Genomic DNA, 27925 nt, shown 5'->3' with positions numbered 1-27925 from the left:
TTCTTCCTTCTGAGCCTTGTGGCTGGCAGGGTCGTGGTGTTCTGGCTGGGTGTCAGGCCTGAGATGCAGAGGTGGGAGAGCTGAGTCCAGGATATTGGACCACCAGAGACCTCCTGGTCCCACGTAATATCAATTGGTGAGAGGTCTCCCAGAGATCTCCGTCTGAACACTAAAACCCAGCTCCACCCAATGACCAGCAAGCTTCAGCGCTGGATGCCTCATGCCAAACAACTAGCAAGACAGGAACACAACCCCACCCATTAGCAGAGAGGCTGCGCAGTCATACTAAGTTCACAGATACCCCAAAACACAACAGCAGACATGACAGTGCCCACCAGAAAGACAAGTTCCAGCCCCACCCACCAGAACACAGACACCAGGAAGCCTACAAAAGGCACTGAATCAACCTCACCCACCAGGGGGCAGAAACCAAAAACAACAGGGACCATGAACCTGCAGCCTGCAAAAAGTAGACTCCAAACACAGTAAGTTAGAAAAAAAAAAGAAGACAGAGAAATATGCAACAGATGAAGGAGCAAGGTAAAAACCCATCAGACCTAACAAATGAAGACGAAGAAGGCTGTCTACCTGAAAAAGAATTCAGAGTAATGATAGTAAAGATGATCCAAAATCTTGGAACTAGAATGGAGAAAATACAAGAAACGTTTAACAAGAACCTAGAAGAACTTAAGAGCAAACAAACAATGATAAACAACACAATAAATGAAATTAAAAATTCTCTAGAAGGAATCAATAGCAGAATAAATGAGGCAGAAGAACGGATAAGTGACCTGAAAATAAAATAGTGGAAATAACTGCTGCAAAACAGAATAAAGAATGAAAAGATTTGAGGACAGTCTCAGAGACCTCTGGGACAACATTAACTGCACCAACATTAGAATTATAGGGGTCCCAGAAGAAGAAGAGAAAAAGAAAGGGTCTGAGAAAATATTTGAAGAGATTACAGTTGAAAACTTCCCTAAAATGGGAAAGGAAACAGTCAATCAAATCCAGGAGTGCAGAGAGTCCCATGCAGTATAAATCCAAGGAGAAACATGCAAAGACACATGTTAATCAAACTATCAAAAATTAAATACAAAGAAAAAATATTAAAAGCAGCAAGGGAATGCAACAATTAACATACAAGGGAAGCCCCATAATGTTAACAGCTGATCTTTCATCAGAAACTCTGCAAGCCAGAAGGGAGTGGCAGGACATACTTAAAGTGATGAAAGGGAAAACCCTACAACCAAGATTACTCTACCCAGCAAGGACCTCATTTGGGTTCAACAGAGAAATTAAAACCTTTAAAGACAAGCAAAAGCTAAGAGAATTCAGCACCACCAAACCAGCTTTACACAAATGTTAAAGGAACTTCTCTAGGCAGGAAACACAAGAAAAGAAAAAGACTGACAAAAACAAACCCAAAACAATTAAGAAAATGGTAATAGGAACAAACATAATTGATAATTACCTTAAATGTAAATGGATTAAACGCTCCAACAAAAAGACAGAGAATGGCCAAAAGGATACAAAAACAAGAACTGTATATATGCTGTCTACAAGAGACCCACTTCAGACCTAGGGACACATACAGGCTGAAAGTGAGGGGATGGAAAAAGATATTCCATGCAAATGGAGATCAAAAGAAAGCTGCAGGAGCAATTCTCATATCAGACAAAATAGGCTTTAAAATAAAGACTATTACAAGAGACAAAGAAGGACACGACATAATGATCAAGGGATCAAACCAAGAAGAAGATATAACAATTGTAAATATGTATGCACCCATCATAGGAGCACATCAATACATAACGCAAATGCTAACAACCATAAAAGGGGAAATCGACAGTAACACAATCAGAGTAGGGGAATTTAACACCCTACTTTCACCAAAGGACAGATCATCCAAAATGAAAATAAATAAGGAAACACAAGCTTTAAATGACACATGAGTCCTGATGAATTTAATTGATATTTACAAGACATTCCATCCAAGAACAACAGAATACACTTTCTTCTCAAGTGCTCATGGAATATTCTGCAGGATAGATCATATCTTGGGTCACAAGTGAAGCCTTGGTAAATTTAAGGAAAGTGAAATCGTATCAAGTATATTTTCTGGTCACAATGCTGTGAGACTAGAATTCAATTATAGGAAAAAATTGTAAAAGATACAAACATATGGAGACTAAACAATATGCTACTAAATAACCAAGAGATCACTGAAGAAATCAAAGAGGAAATCAAAAACTACCTAGAAACAAATGACAATGAAAACACCATGATCCAAAACCTATGGGATGCAGCAAATCAGTTCTAAGAGGGAAGTTTATAACAAAACAAACCTACTTCAAGAAACAAGAAAAAATTCAAATAAAACACCTAACCTTACACCTAAAGCAATTAAAGAAAGAACCAAAAAAACCCAAAGTTAGCAGAAAAAAGAAATCATAAAGTTCAGATCAGAAATAAATTAAAAAGAAATGAAGGAAACAATAGCAAAGATCAATAAAACTAAAAGCTGGTTCTTTGAGAAGATAAACAAAATTGATAAACCATTAGCCAGACTCATCAAGAAAAAAAGAGAGAAGATCAAATCAACAGAATCGGAAATGAAAAAGGAGAAGTAACAACTGACACTGCAGAAACACAAAGGATCATGAGAGATTACTACAAGCAACTCTAGACCAATAAAATGGATAACCTGGAAGAAATGGACAAATTCTTAGAAATGCACAACCTGCCGAGACTGAACCAGGAAGAAATAAAAAATATGAACAGACCAATGACCAGCACTGAAATTGAAACTGTGATTAAAAATCTTCCAACAAACAAAAGCCCAGGACCAGATGGCTTCACAGGCGAATTCTATCAAACATTTAGAGAAGAGCTAACACCTATCCTTCTCAAACTCTTCCAAAATATAGCAGAGAGAGGAACATTGCCAAACTCATTCTACGAGGCCAATATCACCCTGATACCTAAACCAGGCAAAGATGTCACAAAAAAAGAAAACTAGAGGCCAATATCACTGATGAACATAGATGCAAAAATCCTCAACAAAATACTAGCAAACAGAATCCAACAGCACATTAAAAGGATCATACACCATGATCAAGTGGGGTTTATCACAGGAATGCAAGGATTCTTCACAATATGCAAATCAATCATCATGATATACCATATTAAAAAATTGAAGTATAAAAACCATGTGATAATCTCAATAGATAGAGTAAAATGTTTCAACAAAATTCATCACCCATTTATGATAAAAACTCTCGAGAATGTAGGCAGAGGGAACCTACCTCAACATAATAAAGGCCATATATGACAAATCCACAGACAACATCATTCTCAAAGGTGAAAAACTAAAACGCTTCCCTCTAAGATCAGGAACAAGACAAGGTTACCCACTTACACCACTATCATCCAACATAGTTTTGGAAATTTTAGCCACTGCTATCAGAGAAGAAAAAGAAAGAAAAGGAATCCAAACTGGAAAAGAAGAAGTAAAACTGTCACTGTTTGCAGATGACATGATACTATACACAGAGTATCCTAACTATGATACCAGAAAACTACTAGAGCTAATCAATGAATTTGGTAAAGTAGCAGGATACAAAAGTCATGCACAGAAATCTCTTGCATTCCTATACACTAACAATGAAAAATCTGAAAGAGGAATTAAGGAAACACTCCTATTTACACTGCAACAAAAAGAATAAAATACCTAGGAATAAACCTACCTAAGGAGACAAAGACCTGTATGCAGAAAACTGTAAGACTGATGAAAGAAATCAAAGATGATACAAATAGATGGAAAGATATACCATGTTTTTGGATTGGAGGCATCAACATTGTAAAAATGACTATAATACCCAAAGCAATCTCCAGATTCAATGCAATCCCTATCAAACTACCAAGGGCATTTTTCACAGAACTAGAAGAAAAAGTTTCACAATTTGTATGGAAACACAGAAGACCCCGAATAGCAAAGCAACCTGGAGAAAGAAAAACGGAGCTGGAGGAATCAGGCTCCCTGACTTCAGACTATACTACAAAGCTACAGTCATCAAGACAGTATGGTACTGGCAGTAAAACAGAAATATAGATCAATGGAACAGGATAGAAAGCCCATGGATAAACCCACACACATATGGTCCACTTATCTTTGAAAAAGGAGGCAAGAATATACAATGGAGAAAAGAGAGCCTCTTCAATAAGTGATGCTGGGAAAACTGTACAGCTACATGTAAAAGAATGAAATTAGAAAACTCCCTAACACCATACACAAAAATAAACTCAAAATGGATTAAAGACCTAAAAGTAAGGCCAGACACTAACAACTCTTAGAGGAAAACATAGGTAGAACACTCTATGACATAAATCACAGCAAGATCCGTTTTGACGCAGCTCCTAGAGAAATGGTAATAAAAACAAAAATAAACAAATGGGACCTAATGAAACTTAAACGCTTTTGCACAGCAATGGAAGCCATAAACAAGACAAAAAGACAGCCCTCAGAATGGGAGAAAATATTTGCCAATGAAGCAACTGACAAAGGATTAATCTCCAAAATTTACAAGCAGCTCATGCAGCTCAATATCAAAAAACAAACAAGCCAATCCAAAAATGGGCAGAAGACCTAAATAGACATTTCTCCAAAGAAGATATACTGATTGCCAACAAACACATGAAAGGATGCTCAACATCATTAATCATGAGAGAAATGCAAATCAAAACTACAATGAGATATCATCTCACACCAGTCAGAATGGCCATCATCAAAAAATCTACAAACAATAAATGTTGGAGAGGGTGTGGAGAAAAGGGAACCCTCTAGAACTGTTGGTGGGAATGTAAATTGATACAGCCACTATGGAGAACAGTAGGGAGGTTCCTTAAAATACTAAATGTAGAACTACCATACGATGCAGCAATCCCACTACAGGGTATATACCCTGAGAAACCATAATTCAAAAAGTGTCATGTACCACAATGTTCATTGCAGTTCTATTTACAATAGCCAGGACATGGAAGCAACCTAAGTGTCCATTGACAGATGAATAGATAAAGAAGATGTGGGAGATGTATACAATGGAATATTAGTCAGCCATAAACAGAAACGAAATTGAGTTTTTTGTAGTGATGTGGAAAAACCTAGAGTGTGTCATACAGAGTGAAGTAAGTCAGAAAGAGAAAAACAAATACCGTATGCTAACACATATATATATATAGAATCTAAAAAAAAATAAAAATGGTTCTGATGAACATAGCGGCAGGCCAGGAAAAAAGATGCAGAGGTAGAGAATGGACCTGAGGGTACAGGGAGGCAGAAGAGTGAGCTGGGACGAAGTTAGAGAGTAGCACTGACATATATACACTCTCAAATATAAAATAGATAACTAATGGGAAGCAGCTGCAAAGCACAGGGTGATCAGCTCTGTGCTTTGTGAACACCTAGAGGGGTAGGATAGGGAGGGTGGGAGGGAGACACAAGAGGGAGGGGATATGGGGATATATGTTTAAATATAGCTGATTCACTTTCTTATACAGCAGAAACTAACACAACATTGTAAAACAATTATACTCCAATAAAGATGTTAAAATAAAAAGGAGAAGATATGAGATTTTCCTTGATCCCAGGGAAGGAGCACTGGTCCTCATTGTTGCTGGAGGCCTGGCTATCCATTGTGATCTCCCTCTCCTTACTCATGCGTAATATATTGGCAAAGTCATAATAAGGGAGCTCTACTTCAGGGTCCCAGGGTAAGAATGACAAAGAGCTTCAAAAGAGGAGGTTCCCTAGAATCAGTGATGATGCCTCCAGGGCTGAAAGTCAGTAGTTGCTCCGGCTAACCTCAGAATGTGCTGGTAGTACAGCCTCCATCTCTCATTCCCCACAGCCCAAATTCTGAGCTTGGTTTATAACAGTAGCTATGGACTAAATCCAGACACCTTGTGGAACTTCCCTTAGATTTGCTACCAGCTGGTTCCTATCCCTATACTGCTATTAATGCTTGTGTATTTTAGCTAAATTCCTTTACATGTTCACAGCCACCAGAGGACTCTACGGTCTGGAAAAGCCTTGCCACCAGGCAGTGCAAACCAGTCTTCCTGGAGAGTCATTTATTGTCTACACCAGAGGCCCTCCTACTCTTGCCATTAGTTTTAGGCTGGGAACTAAGAGGCCCTAAGAAGGGACCTCAGAGGCATGGGGTTTTGAAGGGTGCTCTAGCACCCTGGCTTTATCTTTGTTACTCAGTTTCAGGCCTTGTGGGAGAAGCAAGAAATCCCCGTAGCCCCAGAGTGTCATGCGTTAAAGCCAAAAGGAGTTGGAAACACAGACCAAGAGATATATTTGGAAGGTGGATTCCTCCTCCTCTTCCTCCGGAAGGGGCAGGCAGACCTTGGCCTCATGCCCAGATCACAGGACCACAGACTTAGAGCTGAAAAAGCCCTTAGCTATCAGGCAGGAATTCTTAGCCTAGGGGTCCATGAGTCACCTAAAATTATATTCAAAATTGTGGCATCTGCATTCACAGATTTCATCAGATTCTCAGAAGTCTATGATCCCACAAAAAGTTAAGAAACATTCCAAACCCTTAAAGTTACAAATGAGTCCCTGAGAAGGACTCATTACTTTACACTACGTAATAATCTATTAAACCTTTCTCTTCAAACTGCAGTTTCCTGGGCACATAGAGCGACAAAAGGCGATGACAGTGCTAAGCTAGAGCTGGGCAGCAAGTTCAGCCCAGACTGTATTTGCAAGTGGTAGGACGGGCTGGAAAGGAGAGTGTGAGGAGAATATGGTCAGGAAATCTAGGAGTCTGCTGGGGAAGTTACCAGAATGCCTTATCCTTGTCTGTCTGAGGCCTCCCCTTCCTACTTTCCTCTGACTCCAGGATCTGCTTGCTTCTCTCGACATTATGACTGACTTAGCTTCCTTGGGTTCTACCCCATATGCCCATTTGGACTTTACCTGTGAATTTGAACACAATCTCATCTCCTTCCTTTTTGTTTGCCTTCCCTAAAAGTGAGCATCAAGGAACTTTGGGTGTTAGTGCTACTCACTTCTGGGTCATGGGAGAACCATACTAACAAAAGAATCTTACAGAATTTTCTGAGTAACTGGCTCTCTTCTATTACTAAGTTTAGTGGCCCATGAAACATCAGAGGGGGAAGAGATCTTAGAAAATTCATCAAGTCTAACTCCTTGATGACACAAATGAGGTTCTATGACCCAGAGAGGAAGAGGGATAGACCTGTCATCACAAGAACTTAAGGAACTAGAACAGTACCCCAAGTACATATGAATCCTAGTTCTCTCTAGCATGCTACGCTTCTCCTGACTGTCTTTTGGCCTCTCTGGGGTAATGCTGGAAGTCTCATTTTGAAGCTCTGGCCAGCAGGCAAAACTGTTAGACAAGTGGGTTTCTTAGGCCCCACCGGAGTCTTCTTCCTAATCTCATGCCTAATATAGGACACTCTCACCCCTGGCACCAGGTCAACCCTCTAGCTTTCAACTACTTAGCTATGTGTCCTTGGAGGCAGTATGGCAAAAAAGGAAGAGTCCCACAAACTTGGTTTCAGTACCAGATGCAGCACTTGCCAGCGTGATGACTTTAGGCAAGTCACGTCTCAATGCTCAGATATTTTATATCTGGGCACTGGGCACTCTTAATTCCTTTTTTCAAGCTTTACATTTCTTTCATAACATTTCTCACTCTTGCATATTTTATAATTCCTTTGCTTATTATTTTCCCAATTTTCTATTGGAATGTTGGCTCCATGAGGACAGGGATCTTTGGCTGCTTCATTCCTTTCTGTATGCCCAGCACCTAGAACAGTGTTTGATTTTTGTGTGTTTTCAGTGAAAAGCTATTGAATAAATGAATGAGGATTAAATACGAGAATAAATAGGAGTGCCCAATTTATAGGAAATTCTCACCTTGAGAATTCTCTTGGGCTTTTCATGTGCTGAGCCTGGCAAATAGGTGGGATAGCTGAATACCTGTCCGTCTCCTTGGCCTGCCTTCATAGCTACTACTCATTCTCCCCACCCCATGCCAAGGTGAGGTTGTGGCATTCCTGGTTGCAAGGTTGGTGACCATGTACAAGGGCCAGGCTGGGAGCTGGTGAAGGAAGTCAGGAGGTTATGTCAGTCTAGACCTGTATCTGCCTCCCCTGGATGGTAAGATCCTTGCATGGGTGGAAGTGGGGGGTGCTGTGTTTTCTCCTCATGTAAAACAAAGATCTAACCCCAAGGAGCATACATGGCAGATTTATTGGCAATTGAGCCCCCTTTGGTAGAATAAATTCAGAAGTAATTGGTACTTATGAAACTCTGGGAAATTCAAAGGCTAACTGCTAAGCATGAGACTGAGAGCTTTGTCACTGTAATGAGAGTCAAATGAATGTTCAGTTTAAGCATCCTGGCCCCTTCTGTTCACTCCCCACTCCCCTCCTTATCTGCCTCACCCTCTGTGCAAGTTGTGCTTGTCTTACTTGTCTGTCTGCCTGTCTCCCAGCCCATCCCATGTGTCTCCTCTCAGTCTGCCCTTTCTGGGTGAACTAATCAAAACATTTCTCTATTTTTCTCTCTGTCTTTCTCTGGTTCCCAGCTCTCATCCCGAGAAACATTTTGTAGAAGACATTTTGGTAATTCCGAATAGCAAAGCAACTTCATCAGTATGTAAGTCAGCACATAAACTTCTGAACTCCCAGAGGAAAGCCTGTGGATCATTCCACAGAAACTTCTGAGACAGAATTTGGTATCTCAGCCTCTATGAACTGCTAGACAGACTATGTCTGGGTCTGTACATGGGAAATTCGCAGCTGCACAGTACCCAGAAAACTAGGCACACAGTTGGGGGAAGGCTAAGAAGCCACCTAGACTATGTCTATGCCCCTTAACTGATACGTGGTTCTCCTCTGCAACATCCTAAAGAAGCAATTGTCTAGACCTTTCCTGAAATCTCCCATGACAAGGAGCTCACTCCATATAATGACAAGTTGTTACATACATAGCCCACTCAGAAAGTTCTTCCTTCTGTTGAGCTGAAATTGGTTTCCTTATGGCTTCCACCCATGGGTCTTAACTCTGCCTTCTGGGGCTTCCTGAACCCATCTTCTCTCTCTGCCCTTGACAGCTCCTTAGAGGTATGAAGGCAGAGACCACTTCCCTTAAGTGTTCTCTTCTCCAGCATGAAAAGCCACAGCCCTATGTCTTTTGGCTCCCTCTCCTGACTGCTCAGTTTCTTCTGGACACATTTCACATATGACCCCTTAAATGTATGATATTCAGAGCTGGATACAGTCCTTTAGTAAGGGGCTAACCAGGGCAGAGTGGAAAGGGATTGTTACTTACCTTGATCCAACACTATATTTATATTAATACAGCCTGAGTTCCCATTAGAGATTTTTTGCATTGCACTGGTGATGTCTACTAGGCAAAGTCTCTAGTCCTTTTCCTGTGAACTGTGTACAGGGCAGTATCTTCCATCCTGTGTATAGCCGGTGGTTTTTTGCACCCAAGGGCAGGATTCTCCATTTGTAACTGTCAATCATATGGTTAGGTTCAACCTCTTATTGCAGCCTATAGACATCTTTTTGGAGCCTAACTCTGCAGCTTGAAAAATACCCCCTCTCCTTCTCAGTTTTCAAATTTTAGCAGTGATCTTCTTTCCTCTCTCTGTGTAAGCTTGTTTTGCTACTTGTTGAGACATCAAGTTCCTCATTCACTCCTTTAGGAGAGTGGGGGCTATATTCTCCAGTTATTCCAGGGGACAGTTTTCAAGGCCTGTGTTATGAAAATGACCTTGATCAGTGAGCATCTACACAACCTTAGCTGAGAAAGCAGCGCCAATGGCTACCTCTCCCCCAGCATAGTCTCTGTCAGGGAGAACCCCATGCATTAGCTGACTCATTCAGCAGTGGATAGAGTAAGATTTCCAGTTGGCTGCCAGGGATCAGGCTGTAGGATGTCAGGCCAAGCTAGGGCAGACCAGCGTACTAACATAACTCTTCCGATGGCTCAGGAGTTGTCAGGTTTAATGTGCCTCCAGTTGGCTGAGTCTAGTACCCCTTTTCTACCACAGAAGGGCTGGCCTGAGCACTCAGCTTGTTTTTTTCCTCTTTAAAACCAGCCTCATCTATGACACACTTGGACAAAAGACTGATCGCAGTAAGGGATGTGTTATCCCTATCACTATCTTTTTATCAGCCCCCTAAACAGCTTATTTCCTTTTATGTTAATACCTTATTTTAACTTTTAAAAAATATATTTACTAGGAATAAACCTACCTAAGGAGACAAAAGACCTGTATGCAGAAAATTATAAGACACTGATGAAAGAAATTAAAGATGATACAAATAGATGGAGAGATATACCATGTTCCTGGATTGGAAGAATCAACATTGTGAAAATGACTCTACTACCCAAAGCAATCTACAGATTCAATGCAATCCCTATCAAACTACCACTGGCATTTTTCACAGAACTAGAACAAAAAATTTCACAATTTGTATGGAAACACAAAAGACCCCGAATAGCCAAAGCAATCTTGAGAATGAAAAATGGAGCTGGGGGAATCAGGCTCCCTGACTTCAGACTATATTACAAAGCTACAGTAATCAAGACAGTTTGGTACTGGCACAAAAACAGAAATATAGATCAATGGAACAGGATAGAAAGCCCAGAGATAAACCCACACACATATGGTCACCTTATCTTTGATAAAGGAGGCAAGCATATACAGTGGAGAAAAGACAGCCTCTTCAATAAGTGGTGCTGGGAAAACTGGACAGATACATGTAAAAGTATGAAATTAGAACACTCCCTGACACCATGCACAAAAATAAACTCAAAATGGATTAAAGACCTAAGTGTAAGGCCAGACACTATCAAACTCTTAGAGGAAAATATAGGCAGAACACTCTATGACATACATCACAGCAAGATTCTTTTTGACCCAGCTCCCAGAGAAATGGAAATAAGAACACAAATAAACAAATGGGACCTAATGAAACTTAAAATCTTTTGCACAGCAAAGGAAACCATAAACAAGACCAAAAGACAACCCTCAGAATGGGAGAAAATATTTGCAAATGAAGCAACTGACAAAGGATTAATCTCCAAGATTTACAAGCAGCTCATGCAGCTCAATAACAAAAAAAACGAACAACCCAATCCAAAAATGGGCAGAAGACCTAAATAGCCATTTCTCCAAAGAAGATATACAGATTGCCAACAGACACATGAAAGAATGCTCAACATCATTAATCCTTAGAGAAATGCAAATCAAAACTACAATGAGATATCATCTCACACCGATCAGAATGGCCATCATCAAAAAATCTAGAAACAATAAATGCTGGAGAGGGTGTGGAGGAAAGGGAACACTCTTGCACTGTTGGTGGGAATGTAAATTGATACAGCCACTATGGAGAACAGTATGGAGGTTCCTTAAAAAACTACAAATAGAACTACCATACGACCCAGCAATCCCACTACTGGGCATATACCCTGAGAAAACCATAGTTCAAAAAGAGTCATGTACCAAAATATTCATTGCAGCTCTGTTTACAATAGCCAGGACATGGAAGCAACCTAAATGTCCATCGACAGATGAATGGATAAAGAAGATGTGGCACATATATACAATGGAATATTACTCAGCCATAAAAAGAAATGAAACGGAGGTATTTGTAATGAGGTGGACGGAGTTAGAGTCTGTCATACAGAGTGAAGTAAGTCAGAAAGAGAAAAACAAATACAGTATGCTAACACATATATATGGAATCTAAGGAAAAAAAAAAAGGCCATGAAGCACCTAGTGGCAAGACAGGAATAAAGACACAGACCTACTAGAGAATGGACTTGAGGATATGGGGAGGGGGAGGGGTGAGATGTGACAGGGTAAGAGAGTGTCATGGACATATATACACTACCAAATGTAAAATAGATAGCTAGTGGGAAGCAGCCACATAGCACAGGGAGATCAGCTCGGTGCTTTGTGACCACCTAGAGGGGTGGGATGGGGAGGGTGGGAGGGAGGGAGATGCAAGAGGGAAGAGATATGGGAACATATTGTATGTGTATAACTGATTCACTTTGTTATAAAGAAGAAGCTACCACACCATTGTAAGGCAATTATACTTCAATAAAGATGTTTAAAAAAAAAAAAAAGAGTCATGTACCAAAATGTTCATTGCAGCTCTATTTACAATAGCCAGGACATGGAAGCAACCTAAATGTCCATCGACAGATGAATGGATAAAGATGTGGCACATATATACAATGGAATATTACTCAGCCATAAAAAGAAATGAAATGGAGGTATTTGTAATGAGGTGGATGGAGTTAGAGTCTGTCATACAGAGTGAAGTAAGTCAGAAAGAGAAAAACAAATACAGTATGCTAACACATATATATGGAATCTAAGGAAAAAAAAAAAAGGCCATGAAGCACCTAGTGGCAAGACAGGAATAAAGACACAGACCTACTAGAGAATGGACTTGAGGATATGGGGAGGGGGAGGGGTGAGATGTGACAGGGTAAGAGAGTGTCATGGACATATATACACTACCAAATGTAAAATAGATAGGTAGTGGGAAGCAGCCGCATAGCACAGGGAGATCAGCTCGGTGCTTTGTGACCACCTAGAGGGGTGGGATGGGGAGGGTGGGAGGGAGGGAGATGCAAGAGGGAAGAGAAATGGGAACATATTGTATATGTATAACTGATTCACTTTGTTATAAAGCAGAAGCTACCACACCATTGTAAGGCAATTATACTTCAATAAAGATGTTTAAAAATATATATATTTAAAATATAACATTATGTAAATTTGAGGTATACACCGTGTTAACTTGATATATTTTATATTGTAATATGATTGTACCTCTATTACAGTACATAATTATCATTTCCTTTTAGTGGTTGGAATAATTAAGTTCTAGTCTCTTGGCTAGTTTGATGATTATAATACAATATTGTGGTCTATACTCAGTATACTGTGCATTAGATCTTTGGAGCTTATTTACTACTTGTTACAAGTTTGTATTCCTAAACAACATATATCCTATCCCCCCATCCCCTGGTAATCACCATTTTACTTTCTGTTTTTATGACATTGACTTTTATATATTCCACATACAAGTGATATTGCACAGTCTTTGTCTGACTTATCTCACTTGGCATGATGTGCTCAAAGTCCAGCTATGTTGTTGCAAATGGCAGGATGTCCTTCTTTCTTGTGCCTGAAAAATATTCAATTTTTACTACGTATACCACTTCTTCTTTATCTTTTCATTCACTGTTGGGCACTTAGGGTATTTCTGTATCTTGGCTATTGTCAGTAATGGTGCAGTAAACACAGGAGTGCACATATCTCTTCAATAACCTGTTTTCATTTCCTTTGGGTATATATCCAGAAGAAGAATCATATTGTAGTTCTATTTTTAATTTTTTGAGGAACCTTCATACTGTTTTTCATAGTGGCTGCACCAGTTTACATTCCCACCAGTAGTGCACAGGTTTCCCTTTTCTCCACATCCTCCCCAATACATGTTATCTCTTGTCTTCTTAATGATAGCCATTCTAACAGGTGATCTCATGATTTTGATTTGCACTTCCCTGATGATGTGATGCTGAGCAGCTTTTCATGTACCTGTTGGCCTTTTGAATGTCTTCTTTGGAAAAATGTCTAGTTAGTTCTTCTGCCCATTTTTAAAATCGGATTGCTTGATTTTTGTTGTTGTTGTTATTGAGTTGTATGAATTCTTTATTTATTTTGGATATTAACCCCTTATCTGATATATGGTTTGAAAAAATCTTCTCCTATTCTGTAGGTTGCTTTCCCCTTTGGTAACCATAAGTTTGTTTTCTATGTCCATGGGTCTATTTCTATTTTGTAAATAAGTTCATTTGTATCTTTTTTTTTTTTTTTTTTTTTAGATTCCACATATAAGCAATATCATATATTTTTCTTTCTCTGCCTGGCTTACTTCACTTAATGTGATAATCTCTAGGCCCATTCATGTTGCTGCAAATGACATTATTTCATTCTTTTTTATGGCCGAGTAGTATTCCATTGTCTGTGTGTGTGTGTGTGTGTATATATATATATATATCACATCTTCTTTATCTATTTCTCTGTTGATGGACATTTAGGCTGCTTCCATGTCTTGGTTATTGTAAATAGTGCTGCAATGAATATTGGGGTGCATGTATCTTTTCGCATTATAGTTTTCTCTGGATATATGCCCAGGAGTTGGATTGCAAGATCATATAGTAACTCTATTTTTAGTTTCTTAAGGAACCTCCACACCATTCTCCACAGTAGCTGTACCAATTTACATTCCCAGAAACTTTTAAGTTTGATGTATTCACATTTGCTGATTTTTTTCTTCTGTTGTTTGTACTTCTGTATCATCCAGAAAAATCATTGCCAAGACTAACATCAAGGAGCTTCTTCCTTACATTTTCTTCTAGTAGTTTTAGGGTATCAGGTCTCATGTTTAATCTTTGATCCATTCTGAGTTAATTTTTGTGAGTGGTGCAAGATAGGAGTCCAGTTTCATTGTTCTGCATGTATTTATCCAGATTTCCCAACCCTTTTTGTTGAAGACACTATCCTTTCCCCATTAAGTGTTCTTGGCTGCCTTGTGGAATATTAGGTGACCACACATGAAGGGGTTTAATTCTGAGTTCTTTTTTCTGTTCCATTGGTCTATGTGTCTATGTCCATGCCAATACTGTACTGTTCTTATTACTATACTTTTGTAGTATAGTTTGAAATCAGGAAGTGTGATATCTCTGGCTTTGTTCTTTCTCTTCAGGATTGTTTCATGATGTTTTGTGGATCCATACAAATTTTAGAATTCTTTTTTCTATCTCTGTGAAAAATTTTATTGATATTTTGATGAGAATTGCATTAAATCTACAGATGGCTTTGGGTGGTATGGACATTTTAACAATATTAATTCTTGCAATCTATGAACATGGGATGTCTTTCCATTTGTTTGTTTCTTCTTTGATTTCTTTCAACAAAGTCTTGTAGTTTGGTTTTACAGATCTTTCATCTCCTTGGTTAAATTTATTCCTACATATTTTATTGTTTTTGATGCTATTGTGAATGGGGTAATTTTCTCTATTTCTTGTTCAGATATTTCATTATCAGTGCATAGAAATGCAACTGATTTCTGTATGTTGGTTTTATATCCTGCAACTTTACTAGAATTCATTGATTGGTTCCAACAGTTTTTTGACTGGGTCTTTGTGATTTTCTATATAAAAAATCATATCATTTGCAAATTGTGATAATTTTACTTCTTCCTTTCTTATTTGTATTTTTTAAATGTATTTTTCTTGCTTAACCACTCAAGCTAGGGTTTCCAGTACTTTATTGAATAAGAGTGATGAGAGTGACTATCCTTGTCTTATTCCTGATCTTAGAGGAAACACTTTCAATTTTTGCCATTGAGTTAAAGTTACCTGTGGGTTAATATCTTATTTTAAAAGAATACATATACAGCATAAAAATAAAGAAGGAATTTCAAAATTCTTAAAATCCTATTATTCAGACATAACCCACTTTTTGCCATTTTGTTGAAAATCTCCTCAAACAGACACATAAACACACACACACAGAATTTTACTTATATATAAATTAGTGCCATTGCTAATTTCTATACATAGTATTCCACAGATACCACTCTTTGGAGGATATTTAGGTTGCTTCTAATTTTTCAATGGTATAAACATCATAATGAATATCCTTGTGCATAAAACACATGTTTTTTAACTTTCATTTATTCAACAAATATTGGTTGAATGTTTACAGGTACTTATGCTAAGCTCTAGCAAAATATGATGGACAAAACAGACTTAGTTCCTGCCATCCTGAAGCTTGTAGTCTAATAGCCTGCTTATCTCCTTAGGTTCAGTTCCTGGAGATGGACCTGCTGAGGCAGGACTGCTTTCCAGAAGGTATTTACACTCTTCCCAACAGAATCAAGAGTGTTCATCTTACCATATCCTCAACAACATTAGGTTTCTTTTTGAGCTTTGAGTCATTTCTTGATAATTTCTTCAGGAAAATGTAAGTGTGTAAAAAAGAAAATAAGAGTGGGAAAGGCACATGGACTCTAGAATCTTACCATGGTTTTCTAGTTTTGGTCCCTGGCTTCTAGACACTGATGTTTTTTGGTAAATTGTTCTAACAAATAGTTTTATTTTATATTCTTGTATTCTAGACTGTGAGCAACTTTGTTTATTGGTTTATTCATTCACTCATCCCTTTATCATTAATCACCTGATAAGTGCCTATTTTATGCCAAGCTCTTACCAGATTTTAGGGATACAGAGATGAATAAGATAAAGTGCCTCCCCTCAAAAGCTCCCAGGCTACTCCTCACAGGTCCTAGGACATAGTAAGTCTCTGACAATATATGATGAACTTACATGTCTTGGTGTTGCAGCTCTTCAGGCCTCTGAACATCTTGTGTGATTAGGACAATAGTATTGAAGCCCAGAGAGTATGTGTGTATGTGGTGGATGGGTCAAGACTCTGCCTATCTATGGACAATCCAAGAAAATAGCAAAGACCAATGTAAAGACTAGTTCAGGCAGGTATGCCTGGAATGACTACATGAGTGCACTTATACAGCATTTAGGAATAGAATAGAGTCCTTTCAGATGATATCCTTGGTACTTTGCCACAAGGCATTCCCCCACCCTCAACCCTAGCTTAATATTTTGCCCAATAATTTCACCAATTGCCTTGTTGAACTAGAGAACATGCCAAACAAAGTCACAAATGCTAAGAAGCTAGATAAAGGTGGGATCAGGGGACAGGAGCCCAGGAGGGCATCCTCAGTCCAAAGAGGGTGTGTGTCGACTGGGTCCCAGGGCCACAGCTAACAAGATGCATTTATCTTATTCAAGTGCAAAGTCCTGCACCTCAGCTGCAAAACACACCTGTAAAATTCAATTAGACAATAGACGCTGACACAGTGCAAACCTTGCAAGGAACTCTAGAACTACTGTGGGAGACAGACAAGGAGAGAGAAAATAATACTCCAGTGTGATGAGTGCTACCACAAGGATAAATACAGGGCACTGCATTGAGATGGGGAAGACTACATCCAGACGGGGAGGTTGAGGGAGTGTCAAGGATATGACAGTAAATAACAGACAAAAATCACTGCCTTCATGCAACTTACATTCCAGTAGAAGGAGACAGATAATAAAAACAAAAATTGTATATTTTAAATGCTATAGTGGAAAATAAAGAAGGGAAAAATGATGAGATGTGTGGGGATGGGACATGTAATTTTAAATAAAATGCAAACACTGAGAAGGTAGTATTTGAATAAAGATCTGAAAAAAGTTAGGAAGAGAGCCATGTGAATATCTGGGGGTAGAGAGTTCCAGGCAAAGGGAGTTACAAGTACAAAGATCCCAAAGTGGGGACACACTTATATTCAAGGAATAAGTAGGGAGACTGGTATGCTTGAAGCAGAATGAGGTAGGGTAGATAGTTAAACATGAGGTCAGAGAGATTAGGGTTATGGGACAGAGGTGGGGGTAGAGCATGTAGGATCTTATAGGCTACCATAATGATTTTGGCTTTTACTCTTAATGAGATGGGAAACCCCTAGAGGGTTTGACCAGACCCCAGAGGGACTTGAGTGCTGTGTTCGGGAGTTAGACTGTATTCTATAGGATAAGGGGAGTCTCTAAAGGGTTTTGAGAAAGGGAGTGACATGTGAATCTCTGTTACAAAGATCACACTGGTGGCTGGTGGAGGGTAAGTTGAAGGGGAGCACCTGTGAAACTGTGCACCGCAGATGGGACTTGAACCCACGTGTCAGGATTAGAACCCAGCCAGAACCCAGATTGGGACTTGAACCCACTGTCTTTTAATTGAGATCACACACCTGGTCTCAGGACTTAATGAAGCTCAGGTTCTTGATGTCTCATCGCAGAAAGAATTCAGTGAGAGACAAAGTGATAGGTAAGAAGTGAATTTATTTAGAGAGAAACACACTCCACAGACAGAGTGTGGGTCATTTCAGAAGGCAATAGGCCCTGAAATATGGTGTGGTTAGTTTTAATGGGCTGGGTAATTTCATAGGCTAATGAGTGGGAGGATTATTCCAACTATTTGGGGGAAGGGGCTGGGATTTCCAGGAATTGAGCCACCACCCACTTTTTGGCCTTTTAATGGTTGGCCCCAAAACTGTCATAGTGCTGGTGGGTGTGTCATTTAGATGCTAATGTATTACAATGAGGCTCAAGGTCCTCTGGAAGTCGAATCTTCCACCATCTTGGACCTAGTTGGTTCTAACCAGTTTATGTCGTATCCTCAAGGAATATGTCATTCTTTTAGAGGTTGTGTCCTGCCCCCTTCCCTCCTGTTTCACCTGGAAACAGGAAAACCAGTTAGAAGAGCCTGTCCCTTCTCCATAAAATGCCTGGGGTGGTAGAGGGATCATCTTTTATCTCAGTCCTTCCACTGTTATTCCTGCTTATTTCAGATTCCTGAGGGAGCTGGAGAAGAGTTGGCAATTCTCTCAGAGTCTGGAAACCTCAAAGCCAACAGAAAGGAGGAAGTCTAGAATGGTGTCAGGGAGACCTGTTAGGAGACTGTACAATCATCCAAGTGTGAGACAATAAAGACCTGAGCAAAGAAGGGTAGATTTGCTAGAGGATAAGAGTACAGGTACAATCACAAGATGCAAAGTCAGGACTCAGTAGCAGCAGTTCTGAAAATTGGCAGTGAATTCCTTGGCTTAATAACGAGGTATGACTGCCACAAAAGCTAAGGCAGTGATAGGCTGCATTAATAAAACATAGTACATGGAACAATTAAAGTTACCAACCTGCTCTAGTCTATATTAGTTCGGACTTCCCTTTTACCATCTTGGGGTTCAATAAGCTCACACTATGCACCAGACACTATACTTACAGGTCTACCTGGAGTTATCTCATTGAATACTCACAACAATTCAGTGTCATAGCTACCTTATCTCCATTTTACAGATGAAGAAACTGAAGCTCAAAGAGATTAAATGACTAGCCAAGATCACTGCATCTTCTTTATCTCCAATCCTGCCTGCCAAGGCCATGCACCAAACAGTAGGGAATGGTTGGATAAGAATGTAAGAAAGACTCTAATGACGACCGTATGCAGGTTATGTTTAAATCACAGTGTTTTCCTGTTAGAAATGAATTCTGAAATATTTATGGATTTAGTCATAAGTTGTCTGGGGTTTTCTTAAAATATTCCTGGAAGAAAATACATGGAGAAGAGGTAGAGCAATATAAGCAGAAAACTTATACATATATGGGAGCTTATTATTTTATTCTCTCTCTGTTTTTATATGTTAGAAATTTTCTATAATAAGTTAAAAATAAAAGATAGAAAGTAAAAATAAATAAATATAAAAGTCTCCTAACGCTGAGGCACTTGTGGGGAGAGAGAGAAGGGAATCATTTTAATGGCCAAATGAAAAAGAAGGTCTAAAGACAGGCTTGCTAGGTCTTCCTGATGTTCTAGACTTGCACTGTCTGATGAGGTACCTATTAGCCATATGTGGCTATTGAACACTTAAAATGTGGCTATTCCAAATTGAGATGTGCTATAAGTATAAACGTATATACTGCATTTTCAAGGAGTTAGTATGAAAAAAAGGATTGTAAATTATTTCACTAATAATGTTTTTAAACTGACTACATGTTGAGATGATAACATGTTGGATATAATAGATAAAATAAATGTATTATTAAAATTAATTTCACTTTTTAAACTTTTAAAAAATGTAGTCACCAGAAAATTTAAAATTATATATAAGGCTCACATATTTCTACTGGACAGCAATCAAATATCACCAAACACTTTATTTAAAAGGCTGACATTTACTATTACTCACTCATTCACTTATTCCAATGTGATATTGAATGCTTACTCAGTTCTTGAATAGTTCTTGTGAAAGAGAAAGAAAAGGAGTTTTAGAGGCACAATGACTTGCTACTTACCAACTGTGTGACCTTGAACAAATTACTTAACCTCTCTAAACTTCAGTTTTCTCATAAATAAAACCCTATGGCTTAAGGTTGTTGAAGGCCTTGACATAATCTATTGTCATATTTCATCAAATCTAAGATGCCACTGATTGGAATCACACCATCATTTTGTGTAACACAGAGGAAAAACACATATCATCAATTAAATTACAACATACTGCTAAGTCACCAGTGGTCTCAAGATACCTCCCAATTTCGAAGGTGTCAAAATGTGAAAAACGTATCACACTGTTCTTTTAACTATTGACTTACAGATAAATATCTATTGAAAGAGTGAAAGTCCATCTTCTCCATTTGACTGTGAGCTACTCAAGGACAGATGCTGAGTCTAAATCACCTCTCTTGTTCCCAAACAAGGTCTGGCACAGAGTAGTCATTTAATCCATTTTTTTTTTTGGTCAATTTATCTCTTTATTTTTAATGTAACATTTGTTCAATTTATGGAACTAATTTTTTCTAACATCTTTATTGGAGTATAATTGCTTTACAATGTTGTGTTAGTTTCTGCTGTATAACAAACTGAATCAGCTATATGTGTACATATATCCCCATATCCCTTCCCTCCTGCGTCTCCCTCCCACCTTCCATATCCCACCCCTCTAGGTGGTCACAAAGCACCAAGCTGATCTCCCTGTGTGATGCAGCTGCTTCCCACTAGCTATCATTTCTTCCCCACTTGCTCTATGCCAGGTACTGGGGAGGCAGAGATGAAGTAGATTAGGTCCTGGCCCTCTAGGAGCTCCAAGTTTGGTAACAACAACAAAAAATGCAAAAAATAATCATAACTACTGTTCGTTGAGCTCTTACTATGTAAAAGCAATTTATGATTATATTCAATATATCTTTTGCCATCACTTAACTCTTAAAATGAGTCTTTATTTTTAAGGTGAGTTTCTTATTTTTATCCATTCAGATTATCTCTGTCTTTTAATTGGTGTATTTAGTCCATTCACATTGTAAGTTATTATTGATATCGTTGAATTAATATCTATAATATTTGTAAGTTTTCTATTTGTTGCACTTGTTCTTTATTTCTTTTTTTCCTTTTCCCCTCTTATTTTACCTATTCTGGTTTTAATGGAACATTTTATATTGGGCACTTTATATGATTTAATTTTCTCTTTTCTCTTATATCAATTATACTTTAAAAAAAATTAGTGGTTCAGATTTTGAACAACTAATCTAAGTCCACTTTCCACTAATCTAAGCTGAATTAATTTACAACTTATCTACGTCCAGACCTGGGGTGACTCTCACAACTAATTTGCAGCAAATACACTTTCAAATAGCACTATACCACTTTCATGTTCAGTGCAAGTACCTTAGAGTATTCCCAAATCTCCCCACCCTTCCCTTATAACATTGCTGTCATTCATTTCACTTTTCTATATGCTATAATAGTGACACAGTACATGGTCACTAGCATCACTTTAAACAGTATTATATCAATTCAGAGTAAAAAAGATTCTATTTTACCTTCATTTATTCCTTCTACATTGCTCTTCATTTCTTTATGTGCATCCAAGTTTCTGACCTATATTTTACTTCTTCTTGCAGAGAAAATCTGCTGGCAATTAATTCCCTCAGTTCTTGTTTGTCTGAGAGTCTTCATTTCTCATTTACTTTCAAAAGATAATTTTGCTGGATAGAATTCTAGGTTCATGTTTTTTTTTTCTCTCAACACACTAAATTATTCACTCCACTCTCTTCTTGCTTGCATGGTTTTGGATGAGAATTCTGGTGTAATTATTATCTTTGTTCCTCTATACGTAAGGTATTCTTTCTATCACACTATCCCTCACTTCCTGGCGCCTTTCAAGATTTTCTCTTTGTCTTTGGTCTTCTGCATTTTGAGTATGATATGTCTAGCTGTGCATTTGGGGGGTATTTACTTCATTGGATAAGATCTCTGTGCTTCTTGGATCTGTGGTTCAGTGTTTGTTATTAATTTTGGAAAGTTACCAGCTATTAATATTTCAAATATTTCTTCTGCTCCATTCTTTCTTTCTTCTCCTTCTGGTATTACAAGTAAGCATATCTTATAACTTTTGATATTCTCTCATTGTTCTTGGATACTCTGATTTGCTTTTTTCTCTTTGCATTTTAATCTGTGTTAAGAAAAAATAAACAAAATTCAACTGAATAAACTTGAAGATCTAATTTGTATTATTAAGCAATTAATGATTCGAGCAGTCTCCCATCTAACAACTAGGAGGGCACCTTGAAGAGCTATGCAAAATGGGAGTCTATTATGAAAAAGAGGATGGCGCAAAGACATCATTAGCAAAAGAAAGGAAGGGGTTATTCTGGGTCAGGAAATCTTCTTTTGGAGGGAACAACATGGGTTTTTATTGTGCAGATTGCCTCTTCTTCCTCTGGGGGATAGAGATGGCTCATATGACAGGTTGCCTAATTGGTGCTGACCAGAAAATTCCAGACTGGTTGATTAGGATCATATTTCTGGGGAAGGTGGAAACTGCAATTAGATTAGGTATTAAATCTAGGTTTGGTATCATGGGCCTTAACGCAAGTGATGCCATTTTGGGCCTGTGATTTTCTTTGTAATAACTCCCCCATTTTGATGAGTCTCTGAGCTTAACAAAGAGATGTGGTCAAGATTTAAGGCATTAGCATCATTCTCAGCTGCCACTCTGCAGCTTTGTTGATCTTTGATGTGTTATTCATTGGTCATGATGTTTTTGCTTAACCCCATGACATTCACAGATCACAGTTCCAGGTTCATAATCCTTAAATTGGGTTACTCTCTTTGTTTCTTTTTTGATGTTCCAGACTTAGGGAGATCATTTGTCTGGTGGTTAGTGGCTGTGAACATGCATTTAAAGCTTTTGAGAGCATATAACATGCCATGGGTCCCAAGATACATCAAAGAAAGACCCCATTGAAGGAGTCATCCTTTTAAGCCAAGTGGCTTGCTCAATGGTCTTATGTAACTGACTTTCAACTTCCCCAGAAGTGTTGCTCTAGTTAGAGCATGTGGTGTTGACCACAACACAGACACCTCCTTGCCCAGCTAAAAGATAATCAAGGGCTACCCTATTATCAAGAACAACCTTAGCCAGAGTGTCTAAGGATCTTTGCTGGGCAACTAATGCTTTAGCAGTGATTCTGCAATACTTTCAAGAGTTAAGTCAGACAGAGAAAGGCAAATGCTGTATGATATCACTTATATGTGGAATCTAAAAAATAATACAATTGGAGGTATAAAATAGGCTCACACTTATAGAAAATAAACTTGTGGTGACAAAAAGGGAGAGGGAAGGGAGGAGGGACAAATTAGGGCCATGAGATCAACAGATACAAACTACTATTTATAAAATAGATAAGCAACAAGGATATACTGTATAGTACAGGGAACTATAACCATTATCTTGTAATAACCTATAACGGAGTATAATCTGCAAAAATGCTGAATCACTATGCTGAGCACTACAAACTAATATAATATTGTAAATCTACTATACTTAAATAAATAAATAAATAAATGCAATATGTTATCTTGGATTGGATTCTTCATTAGAGGAAAAAAAGCTATAAAGTATATAATTGAGTTAATTGTCAAAATTGCAATATGAGAATATTCACACACACATATGTATAACAACATAAATATGTGTATATGTGCTATACACATAAAATGATAAAACAAATGTAGCAGAAAGTTAATAAACTGATTATACTTGTTGAAAAAAAGGAGCTAAAGAGAGGCTTCTGAGTATATTCTCATTTGCATTTACTCCTTTTTTAAAATGTTTTAATTTATTTAGTTTTTAATGATTTACAATGTTGTGTTATTTTCGGGTGTACAACAAAGTGAATCTGTTATACATATACATATATCCACTCTTTTTTTAGATTCTTTTCCAATATAGGTCATTAAAGATTATTGGGTAGAGTTCCCTGTGCTATACAGTAGGTCTTTATTAGATATCTATTTTATATATAGTAATGTGTATGGGTCAATCCCAATCTTCAAATTTATCCCTCCCCCTCCTTACCCCCAAGTAACTAACTGTAACCGAGTCCAAGCTCGCTCTGCTCGCCCCATGACAGGCCAATAAATCGGAGATGAGGTGTTGAGGCAAAGAATACGACTTTATCGGAAAGCCAGCAGACTGAGAAGATGGCAGACTACAATCTCAAAATAATTGGGGGTTTGAATGCCAGTTTCTTTTATAGCACAGAGAGGGGGAGGAGATGAGGAAGTAAAGTAAAAAGGCCATAAGATTTGCAAATATCCCCTGGAATGGCCAGCCTCAGGGAGGGGATGTATTAATTTCTTCTTTCTTGCAGCCATCCACAAGTGGACAGGGTCTGGATGTTTCCCTAAACAAAGGCACTTTGGTTTAACATTCAGGCAGGGGGCAGCGTTCCCTGAGGCAGGCCATTATATATAGACAGTATCCTTTTAGTGAACAAAAGCAATGGGAAGTAAAGGTTAAAGTAAACGAAACAGATTCAACATGTAGTCAGATTTGGCTCTTCCCTGTTACAATTCCCCACTGTCAATGTCCATTTCACAATCTTGTGGGAAAAGAGGTGACGACCATTCTAATTGCTTTGTTAGACGGATCTTTCTGGGAGTGTCTGCCATCCGTGCCAGTGTTCCAAACCTTGTTTCTTTTGTTCCTCTCTGGAAAGTGTCTCCTTTACACCTGTAGACTTAAAAACATATTCACAACCTAAAAGTTGAGAGTTATGATTTATTCGGTGGGAATTTTGAGGGCTTCAAGCCCAGGAGGCAGCATCTCAAGTTAAGGAATTTAGCACTTTTCTATGTATGGGAAGATGCAAGAGTCTGGACTCACTGAAATCACTCTCTTGATATGCACCTCAGCTATCTGGGCCTGTATCCTGTATTCTCATATCCTGAGTTTTCTCAGGGCTCATCGGCTTTTGTTGGAGGGCTATGTGGAGGAAATATTCCATTTCTCAGATCCTCTCCTCTTAGTCAGGATTTTGACCAATATTTGGGAGATATTTCATGATCAAATTTTGTCCCTTGGCACTGGTAGCCTCATCCCAGATCAGGCGAAAATTCATGATATGCCAATCCAGGTGCTAGTTTTGGATCAGGCCCTATGGATAATTAAAGATTCTCTGGATCCACTAATTAATTATGATCCAGAAGACATTTTCCCTCGTTGCTTCTTCCCATACCTAGAATCACACTATTACAATTATTTTATGTTATAAATGTGATCTATTTCCTCAGGATGTTAAGCCAGAGAAGTTTTGTTGGAAGCCTGGTTACACACTGGGTACTGTAAGAGACAACAATCTTATAAAATAGACAAGATATAAGTAATGCAGCTAGTAACATTGACAAAGACATAGTGCAGCAGGGAGACACAAAGCACAAACAATTTGGAAACAAAGAACAATGATTAGTATAATTACTTATAATCCAATTGCAATAGCGAGCAACCAAAGGTACCATAACAGATTTAATGAGACATCCGCAGTTTCACTGTACCAGCCACGTGTACTTAGACATACATGGCTTAATCTTTGAGACAAGCATATGTTACAGGCAGTATCAACCAGGTAGAGAGAAGAAAATAAATGTTTCAATTCTGCTTACAAAGGTATAATTTACCAAATTACTGTAAGTCATAATTAGTTTAAGGGGAAGGTTTTCCTTAAATCTGTGGAAAACACAGATTTAAACCAGTCATTTTTCAGATAGAAACCATAAAAATAACCATATTCACAAGTTTACTCAGTCCTATGTGACTAATCCTTTTCGTTAACAGCTTTAGGAAGCCACCAGGTTTCCCTTTAGAATTTTTCAATTTCTTACCCAGTTCAGCATTATGGTCTGAAAGCCAGAAACTTGTATTTATCCAAAGGTCCTTTCCATAAATCTTCCTGAAGAGGAAGCAGTTTAGCAAAGGCATCAATCAGAGTGAAACCATAACTGTCTATAATGACGAAAGACTTAGGAAGGCACGTTTAAATCTGATTACAATGTAATTGACAAAGCAACTTGGTTGCTGCTGTGACATGCAACACTTTCAGATAATAACTAGAATTATGACTGATAACATTTTACCAGGACATACCAAATTTTAGGAACTCCATATAATCTGTAGAATACCTGTATCATTTGGCATACAATGTAACCTAAGAAGATTTATTGCTTATTTGACAACACTTCCCGTGTAATTCAACATACCAAGTCAACCTAATTAGTTAATATCTCTTTGGGGTGTTTCAGGGGCCCTTTGAAGCACCCCAAAGTTAGCTAGAGGTCAAAGGAACTTCATTATAATTTGATTTGGGAAGTTTTGTCCGAAAAATAAGAAAAGGGTTAAAAACAGTCAGGTAGGATCACATGTCACTGTGAAACAATAGTTATTCAGTTAGCCAAAGTAACAACAAAAGATTTCAAAGGCAAGTACAGAACAGATCTCTTAAAAGGTAGAAAAACTTAAAATCTGGTATCAAAAGCAGTCCAAAATCTTAAGAAACCTTGTCTTCTTAACAGAGAGAAAAGCGAAATTCAGGTTTTGCACCAGCTTACTTTTAAAATTTATTTACTCAATTCAACTTAGTCAATCCTGACCACGTACAGAACTCTTTTTTTCAGGGTCCACTTTCCATAAAGCTTCTGTCACTTATTTTAGCACAATTCTGACTTTCAAGTGGTCAAATATCTGGAGAGACTAATTTTAGATAGACCTTCCTAAAAGATAAGTATTTTAAAAAGTTCACCTAAAGCTCTTATTTCATTTGCATTTTCTTTCCTTAAAAGTTTCTTCACATCAGGTTATTTCCTTGCTGACAAATTTGCAATAGATATAACAAGATTTTATTTAGCTTATATTAAACCTAGGCACAATAAAAGTATTATACTTAATGTTGATGACTCTAACAGCATGTCTATATTAATTAGATCAACAAACGAACATTAATACCAGGTCTTAATTAATACTGAATATTTCCCAGTTCACATGAACCTGAAGCTCATTTAGCTCAATTTCTCTTGTATTTAGAATAGTTTGGTTTGTAAGTGCTCACTTTTCTTTAAGCCAATTAAATAGAGCTCATCCACAAATCAACCTCAGCAATGTTATCCAAAGACAAAGACACATACAAGGACACAAACATACAGAGACGTCATAGTTGTCATTTCCAAATTTCAGCAGGGAGTCAGGTACAGCCATGTGAAACCCATCAGTTTACAAAAAGAGGTTGGATTCAAATTAGGTTTCTGACAGATGGAAAAAATCAAACTCACTTGTCTAGATGGCTGAATTTTTACAGAAAAGACACTTAGGTTTTTTATTTATCCTTGATAAGTCAATTTCTAAATTACTTTACCCTCTTTTAAGAAGATGCATTTTAAAAAGATGGCAGAGATGAGGGTTCCTGAGAAGACCAGAAAGGACATTTGCATCTCAAAGATACAGGCAAGTTATTCCTAGGATGACTTTGTTTCCCCTTTGTTTAATATTTACAAGCCTCTTAAGATAAACCCTCCTTAAGGGAGGGTTTGGGGAGTGGTATCTATTGGAGAGTCAATCAACTCGTTCCCCACTGTCAAAGTTCCCTGGGGCTCCTGTGGGGAAATTAGAATCGGACGCCTCAGGTCCAAGGGCGTCGCCTGGCCTCTTATAGGTTGTCAGCACAAGGGAAATTGCCCTGCTGTGGAAGTGGCTCCTGGTCCAAATTGGGTGGCCTGTGGAGTCTTAGATGGTGATACTAAATCAGGCTCCTGTGCTCTGGGGGTTAACATAGAAACTTCTATTTGATTCCCATGGGTAAGGGAAACAGGTGGTGGTGAATATGATGATGGCATGG

General features: G+C 38.2%; 1 long non-coding RNA gene across 1 annotated transcript; it reads left to right on the top strand.

Annotated features, from left to right (window-relative positions):
• The first annotated feature begins 7 nt into the window (after positions 1 to 7).
• Positions 8 to 27925, top strand: LOC118888673. Its single transcript, XR_005018345.1, has 3 exons — positions 8 to 18; positions 8396 to 8399; positions 27457 to 27925. It is a non-coding gene; the product is annotated as an uncharacterized LOC118888673 (long non-coding RNA).

The sequence above is a fragment of the Balaenoptera musculus genome, chromosome X (assembly GCF_009873245.2).
Source record: "Balaenoptera musculus isolate JJ_BM4_2016_0621 chromosome X, mBalMus1.pri.v3, whole genome shotgun sequence".
Taxonomy (NCBI): Eukaryota; Metazoa; Chordata; class Mammalia; order Artiodactyla; family Balaenopteridae; genus Balaenoptera; species Balaenoptera musculus.
Note: the sequence above shows the minus strand (reverse complement) of the source record. Positions and strands in the feature narration are given on the sequence as shown.